This window comes from Triticum aestivum, chromosome 7D, assembly GCF_018294505.1.
Source record: "Triticum aestivum cultivar Chinese Spring chromosome 7D, IWGSC CS RefSeq v2.1, whole genome shotgun sequence".
In the NCBI taxonomy this organism is placed as follows: Eukaryota; Viridiplantae; Streptophyta; class Magnoliopsida; order Poales; family Poaceae; genus Triticum; species Triticum aestivum.
The window spans coordinates 321,630,599-321,640,185 of NC_057814.1; the positions used below are offsets into that span (position 1 = coordinate 321,630,599).

The window sequence follows — 9,587 nt, forward strand, 5'->3', positions numbered from 1 at the left end:
ACCAGTCATAGTAGTACTCTTTGTTTTGTTTAATTAAGAGCGTCGGTCTTTAATTTGTTAGAGTAATGTTTAGGTCGGCTAGCTCTGTTTAATTGCGGAACTTGCTCGATTAAGAAGTGTGGGTGTATGTAGTCTCCTTTGTGTACGCAAATTATGCAATGACGTGGATGACCACTATAACCAGGGAAATTCGAACCAAAATATTTGATGTTCAAACTCATCACACACGGGTTAAGCTATCTGAATCGTTTGTGATGTTCACATATCGTACACAGTGCTGAATAAGGGACCGTGTCTGATGACACTTTGCGCGCCAGTTTTTTCGCCGAAGCAATTCAAAAATTTCGGCTTCCGCGGAAATATCTACCTCCCCGCCCCCTCCCCCTTACCAAAAGCCACATTTCCCCGGTTTCTACCTTCCTTTCCAAGTTAAAACCTTCACTCCTTGCTTGCAGCACCGCCTCCTTGCCGGCGACCCTCCTTCACGCTGCTCGGCCTCGTCTATCTAGGCAGGTAATCCACACCCGACCCCCATCCTCATCCTCCTTCCAGATCCCACATGCCCCGACCGCCGGCGCGAGCGCGACACCTTCCACCCAAATCACCGACCCCTCCACCAAATAAGCGCCGGCCTATGCCATGGTGCACGCAGTATAGCCAGGATCTCAAGGAGCATTTGGCAGCAGAGAAGCAAATCGCGGCCGCACGCGCGGATGAGGTCGCGATGGCTGCCATTCGTGCCGACCCCCAGATCTTGGAGGAGCACCTTGCCATTTGCTAGTTACGCCGGTTAAGTATGCTCGGTTTACCCGTTGCATGTGCTGCTCCTGCGTTTCCTTCACAAATTCTAGTGAATTGTGCTATCTAATTTTACCATGCAATCTGTTCTCTAGTGTATATGTTCTATATGTCGTGCAGTGTGGTGCTCACTTATTAACTATTTTGTTAATTAGTTGTCATCTTCAGTTAACTGTTTGGTTCAATTCTGCAAATGTGATGTTCAATTCTTCAGGCTGCAATTTTGTATTGTCTTCCATGTAAGAAATAAATCGAATTTATCTTTACAAAATACATGAGAAACGAATACAATTGCTATATTTCCAAGTTGTCAAGCATGCTTGGTTTGGTTATACATTGTGCAATGTGGTGCTCAGTTAACGTTTGGTTCATTTGCGTTGTGGTGTTTAGTTAACTGTTTGGTTCAATTCTGCAATGCGATGTTCAATAGTTGTGGGTGCATTCTGTTATTGTAAACCACGTGAGGAATAAATTGAATTTGGCTGTAGTAAATACATGTGAAACAAATACAATTGCTACAATTGGCTGTAGTTAACTGTTTGGTTAACTATCTGATCTTCTATTAGGAGTATGTTATATTGTGCAATGTGGTGCTCAGTTAATGTTTGGTTCATTTGTTGTGGTGTTTAGTTAACTGCTTGGTTCAATTCTGCAATGCGATGTCCAATTGTTGTGGGTAGAATTTTGTATTGTTGTGCATGTGAGGAATAAATTGAATTTGGCTGCACTTAATACATGAGAAACATATACAAGTGCTATATTTCCTAGTTCTTAATCATGCTTGGTTTGGGTAAATGGGTTTTCAGTGTGGCTTGAATTAATCTGATGAATCTGTAATGTGCTTATTTTTCATCAACATAGTTTACTGATAGCATGCGAACCCTTACTTAACCTGATGACTAACTACCTTATATGTGTTGCAAGGAAACAATGGGAAGCACTGAGGTTTACAATCGAGGTTAGCACGTGCATGGTCCGTTCTCTAATAGCACATTACTGTGCAATTGCAGGAACCATTCTAATATTTTGGTTTTTAACAATTTGCTCTCGCACATGTAGGTCCTGCTGTCAGAGGTTTTGACCCACTGTTTGACCCTTTTTGCATATGAGGAAATGAGTTGTCCATGAATATCAATCAAATCAAGAAACTCAGAAAGATTGTTAGGATAAAGAAATTCACGACAAAAAACAACAAGATCTTTGTCTGCACAATGAAGAAGACATCAGTTCACTACAAGATGGTACTAACTGTTATACCTTGCCTTTTTTATTCCTTTGCCCCATTTCCAATATAGAGAAGATATTATGCACATCCTTGTTTTCAGGCCTTTCCAAAGCAGTTCACTGATGATTACCTCTCAAACCACCTCTATGGTCAGGAGGCGAGGAAGGTTTACATACAACACCCATGGTTCAATATTGAAGTGTTCCTGAAGAGGACGAAGGACGGACGGTCAATCATCCACAGGCACTGGCCTAAAGTTGCAAAGACCTTCAACATGAATGAAGGCTCAATATTCGCCTTTTGCTTCAGCAGTTTTCCAGATGAGATGCATCTATCTATATACCGTCTATGATGCTAATTTCGAAAGGTTCTACATGTTGCATGTGGAACTTGCTCCTGGTGCAGTTGTGTAATGGGGTAGCTGAGTGCTGAAGCTATATCATGTTGTACTCTGATGTATTTTAATTATGAAATTCTGCTTCCTTAATATGGAAATGAAATATATTGTGTGCTTAATATGAAGTGTCAATTAGATTAATAAATGGATTATGAATAATCGGATAATTAGACTGCTAATGGCGAATTAGCCTGCTAATTGGGTTTTGCTATTGCAAACGGTTGTTGAAAAAATACCGTGGGCGATGACCTCAGGCAACGCACACAGTTTCTAGGAATAAACCGTGTTGGATCAATGAACAATCACACACGGCTTTCTCTTGAAAACTGTTTGTGTTAGGCCACCTTGCGCAATGTTTACCACATAAAAACTGTGTGTGATGGACAACCTTTGTCACACGGTTTCTTCTACGGGCCGTGTGTGATACATTCAATTACGCAAACGATTTAACGGGAAAAATTGTGTGTGATGTACCTGTGAACGGAAACGTTTTCCTTGGAGCGACTGTGTGGGATGTACATACGAACGGAAATGTTTAGCGGGGAATGACTGTGTGGGATGTACTTGAGACCAGAAACAATTTCGCCATATAATTGTATTTTTTAGCTCTATTGTACGTATTTCCGTATTTGAGCGCTCGCCGGTCGCACACGACCTCATTTTGCCGAGCGTGTGTGCCAGAAGGGCATATCCCCGACGGTTTCTGGGTCGTGTGGGAAGGACCCCCCTATCGCCCACACTCACTTGGCGATGGTTCCAAATGACGTGCGGAAAGGGGTTAAAAACCATTTGTTTAGGACCGACGCGTACCAGTGTGATGAATCTCATCCAACTCCTCACCGACCAGCGAGCCTACGAAGGAATTACTCACTCCCGGTGGGGAGCATCATGATGGAGAAGGGTTGATGATGACGAAGATCGAAGATCCCCCTCTCCGGAGCCCCAAACGGACTCCAGATCTGGCCTCCCGATGAAGAACGGGAGGTGGCGGCGGCTCAGTCTCGTGAAACGTGATAATTCTTTCTCCCTCATTTTTTCTCCAAATATGTGATTTTATAGTATCAGGGTTGGAGTCTGCGGGGCCACCAGGTGGGGACAACCCACCTAGGCGCGCCCTGGTGGGTTGTGCCCACCCAGGTGCCCCCATCCGGTGGTTCTTGGCTCTAGAAATTATCTTTACTAGTCGTCAACCCGTGCATCTGCACGGGCTAGTATTTTTTTATTTACACATTTACACAAACAGTCACAAAGCAAGTATTATATAGTGGAAGTGAAAATATGTAGGAATAATATAGGAGAAACTTGCATGTTCTTATTTTGAACCACATGATTCTTGCTTAACGGTAGGACAAAAAGGAAATACATTCCTTCAATCAGTTCCTTTTTCACAGTTTTCTTAAATTAGTTTCTGGTTGAATGTTACAAAGTGAGCTTCATCATTAAGAGAAGGGAGACAATTGGCCAAAGTTCTATGGCCAGGCGCCCAGCCCACGAAAACATGATGTACTATACATATTTCGAAATTTACCTTTTTTCATCGAAAACAAATCTCACACCTCTGCACACAAAATTATATAACCCATTTTGACAATAGAGAATTCATAGATACAGTGGCTACTGTTTTTGTGTTAGCCACATTAACATTTTGTTCCCAAAAATATCATCCCTGCTCCCATGTTGCTTCATATTATTTCTGCAACCTTTCGTAGGAAACGGTGCAATATCTTTTCTTGGGCTGTTGTGGCGTCACCATCATTTGGAGCTCGGTGCTTCAGTTGGATATAATCTTAATGAGGTCGTCCCCCAAGTCTTGTGGCAGGAGGCTTAATCTCAACTACCTTGTGCCACTGATCGTTTGGTGCATATGCCGGGAGAGGAACGGAAGGGTTTTAGTACTCACATACACCACTGTAGACGATCGTCAACCAAATGAAAACTGACGCCTCTAGGCTGCAGCTAGTCCAGGTTGTTTCTATTTACGCTAGTTGAAGCGGTGTATGTGTGCACCCTGTTTGCATATTTCTTGTGCTGCTGGTATGAATTTTGGGTCGTTTGTTGCACTGTAGTACTCTTGGACCTGTGTGATTTTTTCACCCCTATATCATTAATATGATAAGTGCAGTCCTCATGCATGATTCAAAAAAAATTAGAGAGAGAAAACGATTGAGCAACATCTATTGATAAAACCATGATTGGCTTGACCCGTAAGAAGAGTAGCATCAATATTGGTTCCACTCGTTTGCAGTTTTTGCATGTTAATTCTTCATATGAATGTATGAATGTATAAAGTAAGGAATATTAATGTTTTTAAGGGAGTGTAAACCAATAACAAAAATCGCATCACTTATAGAGAGAACCTTTACTAAACTATAATTATTCGAGGTAAACATGTTGAAGTTAATGAGACATAGGTAGATACAATGGATTATATGGCAATAATCGTAAATCTACATGTATCAGCGTACAACTAACCCATGAGTCCTCAAGCTTCAACATTTCGTAAATCTCAACCACCTTGCCATCTTGAGTGCTACTCGATCATCCATTCTCCTGTAATATATATTTAAGGAAACTTGGTATATGTATGCAAATACAATGCATCAAAATAGACAGGTCCTAAAAACAGTACACCTCACGTGCTATTCCATGATCCTTTTGCCTACAATATAAATCCAATGAAATAAAGTATCTAGAATGGAAAATAAACTGTGCATTAATCATATTACATCAATCATACATAGATGCCACCAAAATACATACACTGATAAGAGCTCATGAGGTATATATGTGGAAAGGTCTTCCCCATATAATTGATTAATGGATGTCTCTACAGACCTTCTGTGTTGTAGTGAGAGAATGTATGGATACATTTTATTATATCAGTGTTGATAAAGAGTAGAGAGCAACAATGTAACAGAGAAAAAGGAGATGGTCTATAATCTGAAAGATACAAATCCATCATGCTTTTAGATTGTGATCTTTCAGAAGTGTGTATTTGACTTGTATTTATGAGATAAATGTATCAAATAATGCAAGTTCACTAAAAAGTAATGTACGTAATTTAGGGAGACATATCCTGAACATATTTAGTAGTTCTTATATTCAACAGTGTAGTTTTGAAGTAATATATCTCATAAGCACAATTCTTGATTACAAAATAGTGTCCGAATTCAGATTAAGTTGATTTAGTTGCCTTTAGAAAATCTTGGACCGTAGGTAACTATCATGTAAGTAATATCGGGTAGATTAGACACCGAGGTGCTAATATCATCCGAGCATAATGTATCTTCAGATTTCAAAACTATCTTATGGCCTAGGCATGGTCAAATCATGTAAAGAGGAGCCTCACTCGACTAACCTCATAATAAGGAAGCTACCTAGCCAAGGTGATAGTGTTACCTATTGACATGGCCAAGCAGGACATGACATATATAGATTACTGAAGTACTACGAAAGCGTACAAAGAATACGTATAAAAACACATATATTTACCTGTAGAGAGAAGATAGACCCGTGAGATGGATTTTAAGTAGAAATAATGTCTTCCGTAGATTAGGAAAAGTGTTTGTATCTCTTTCAGTTTATTCATATATCAGAACGAAATTATATATGCAACAGCAGGGTGCAAAATTAAACATGTAAGAGAGCCTCAATTTCTATTGTCGGAAACAATCAGGTTGTTATAAACAGGGTGAAATATTGATCGTGTTGTTTCCTAGGAGGAAACGTCGATGGGAAGCAGCACAATATGCAAAACTAATATGGAATATCAGCTGAGCTAACAAATATTCAATAGGTGACTTGGTGTTCTTTCCTGGGAAGAAAAACTGTAGTAACCAGCACAATATTAAATAGGATTCCAATATCGTTTAATTAAACATCAACCAAATGGCGAAGAAACCATTCTTTCACCATAAATAGAAACCAAAACAAAAAGATTAATGTATCAGGTAGAGTACAGTGATAAATGCTCTTTAACACCTGATATTTCATAAGATCCAGATGCTTTCGTATATATTGGGCCTATCATAAATTTATCATTTACGAAGATGCATGATATAGCAGATTTGCTCCGAGAGGGCAGCTCCAGGAAGATCTTATTGGGTCTTAGCATCAACTTTCAGTAGTTCAAAAACTGAACCAAAAACTTCAGATATTTATGGTGAACAGAATTATAATTAGCAAGAAACACCTTTCATAGTCTGCCTTCCAACAAAAATAATAATGATATACACCATGGTTATTTGGGAGTGCAGAGCAAACAATAAACAATGAATAAAAAAGTGAGACTGGATTGATACCTCAAGGTTTCTTCATGAAACCTTATATTCAATCTAAAAAACCAATGTGCATCCTTTTATGTTCGACCTGCAAAAAAGATAGTAGACAGAAGCTTCAGACCAGATTGAACTCACCACCAGTTCAATTTTGTAAATTTGGTCTTCAGAACTAATACAAAAAAGTGTAAAATTGCAAAGTGTCGTCTCAATCCAAGATAACCTTCTGAAGCTTACGAAAAAAGCTAATCACAACATAGTCCGGTGAAATGCCTCTGTAAAAATAGCTTGGAATTATGATGGGTCGTCTTATTTAGTGTGCTTGTTCGCCTTGCCATACAGTGTCCGTTGATTCAGCTAGTTATGGTAAAATGCTTCACGCATGTAAGAAGTAATGCTTGATGCAGTTTTTCATTCACTGAAGTGTGTGCACAGTCCACGACCATAACTGAAAATGCACTAAATGCCTTAAAATTCTAGTTAGCTCATTAAATGATTAATCTACACGGGCTGGAAACTGAATCATGTTGAATGCAGAAAATTTCTCTCTATGTTTTCTCTACCAGATCATATGTTAAAAAATTGTCAGTATGTAAAATATAGCAGAATGGATACCCTAAAGTAATTTTCATCAGCCAACATATATATCTACTGGCCATGAATCATGATTGCCCAGTGCGTACTATAAATGTGATAAGGACAAATATTTTGTTGTATAAAAATTGATGGAAAACTTCAAGATTAGTCCAGCCCAGATTACTTGCATATGCACTGCACTTGCAACAAATCTGGCTTACAAAATTGCAGAAACAGCACTAACATTTAGGACAGGGTACTATTACAGAAATATTATATGGATAAAATTATGTAGTGCAGGAAATTCAGGATAGATATGAAACAGTTTACTTGCATATGCACTGAAATTCCCTGTTGAGTGGACACAGAGGCGACCGTCACCCAAAAACAAAACAGTTTTAAGAAGGTGAATAGCTGGGCCACCTGCCTGACATAGTTATTTGGCTCTGCAGCCTCGTTCTCTGTACACATTACCTGAAACATGGATGGGTCAAGATTTGAGCTGGGCAGAAGGGAAAATTTGCATAGGTTAGTTGTACTGGAGGGAGTACCTTTACATGGATTTCATCCTCCTAGGAGTCTAACTGATCTTAGTTGCTGGGCACATGCATGAGCATCTCATAGCTTCAGTCCACACTACTTTTCAGTATGCCGGCAACGAAAAAGAATGCCACTGTTGGCTCTGGCGCACCACCTCCTGCTGAAGCTCCTCTACCAGACGTTGTTTGCCGTTGGTGTCACGCCGCCAACCATGTGTGCCACTTGAGGAAGGGCGGGTTGCAGGACTGCAGCCGCTCCACCGCACATGGGCACCGACAACTGCACGGTTCCATTGTTCCCGCTGCCCTCTCGGTGAGAGGCCCAAGATGGCGAGACAGAGGGCGCTCGGTCTTTCAGTGGGCGGCCAAGCTAGGGTTTGCGGTTAAAAAACTTTCAATAGCCTGCTGCTAAGGTTACCGTCGACAAAGTCGAATTTTGTTAAGCAGGTAAACAGCACAACAACCAATCCTCCATAGATCTTTTGCTTGACAGCCTCGTGGACCGCGGCGATCATCTAATCTGTTTTCAAGAGTCTTTGGTACATAGTTCTTTTGCTCGGCAGCCTCGTCCACAGCGACGACCATCTAATCTGCTTCCAACAGTCTTTGGTACACTGTTCTTTTGCTCGGCAGCCTCGTCGACGGTGATGACCATCTAATCTACTTCCAACAGTCTCCTCGGTAGTATCAAGCCATCAACCATCTTTAGGCAATCGATGAGCTGTCCTAAAATAGATGTTCGATTACTGTGTCGCAAGAACTTGAAAGCTGATTAGTTTCAAGATTTCTGATGCCGGAGAAGAAAACGATCACATGCAGCAGTAGAGAATGGATTGGATCATGCACACTTTCTTTCAGATCGATTCTGGCATGGACGGAAGACTGAAATCAAGGACCTACCAATGGATAGACGCATCGAGGTGGATCCATGGACGGTGAGGAAGAGCGGCAATATGCTCAACAACTGTATCGTTGTCCTCTCTACCTCATCCTAATCGCCAAATCTGATCGGGCTAATGGAGAAATCGTCGGAGTCCCATCTGGCTGTTCTGGCTGTCGGCTGCAGCCTTGGGCTGCTCCAAAACCTTCACACATGCTCCTTCACGTTTGGTAGAGAGAGAGGGGTTCCTCTCTGGTTGAGAACCAAATTTTGTCCACTAGAGGAGATAGAACAGAGAAGAGGAAGAGGCCATGGATGGATTTGTTGACCATGGGAGACAGACCGATTATGTAGAATAGGAAGAGTCCGTGAAGGGGAGAGGAAGATGGCGTGCAGAAGGAAGAGACCGTGGAGTATAAAGTACATACAGATTGTTTTTTTCTGTTTTTTTTCTGTGAAAGAGATAGAGGATGCTTTAAATAGGGGAGTACATGGTTTGATCTACACGTAATGAGATAGAGATTCTTATTTTTTCTGTCAAAGAAATATAGGTTGCTTTAATAATGCGAGGACATGGTTAGATAGAGATTCTTTTTTTCTGTCAAAGAAATATAGGTTGCTTTAATAATGCGAGGACATGGTTAGATCTATACCGTAATAACTCGGTCCCACCAGATGAACGGTTCTTAATTTCTGATTACCACCGTAATAACTCGGTCCCACCAGATGAACGGTTCTTAATTTCTGATTAACACGGTAATTTCTTGGGAGTCCATAATTAGTATAGGTATAGATTTGTATAAAAGTTTCTTGCAAAGTTTCGTTCCAATCCGAGAACTTTTATTTCTGCACAAAAACAACACCATGGTAGTTCTGCTGAAGACAGCGTCAGTCC

At 40.7% G+C, this 9,587-nt stretch overlaps 1 long non-coding RNA gene across 2 annotated transcripts; it reads right to left on the reverse strand.

Moving 5' to 3' along the window:
* Positions 1 to 3,987: 3,987 nt before the first annotated feature.
* Positions 3,988 to 9,106, reverse strand: LOC123168790 (uncharacterized). Of its 2 annotated transcripts, XR_006484511.1 has the most exons (4): positions 7,825 to 9,106; positions 7,604 to 7,747; positions 4,893 to 6,788; positions 3,988 to 4,497 (listed from the first exon to the last, which is right to left on the reverse strand). It is a non-coding gene; the product is annotated as an uncharacterized lncRNA (long non-coding RNA). The 2 variants fall into 2 exon arrangements; XR_006484510.1 differs by having other exon boundaries at positions 4,893 to 7,747.
* Positions 9,107 to 9,587: the final 481 nt, after the last annotated feature.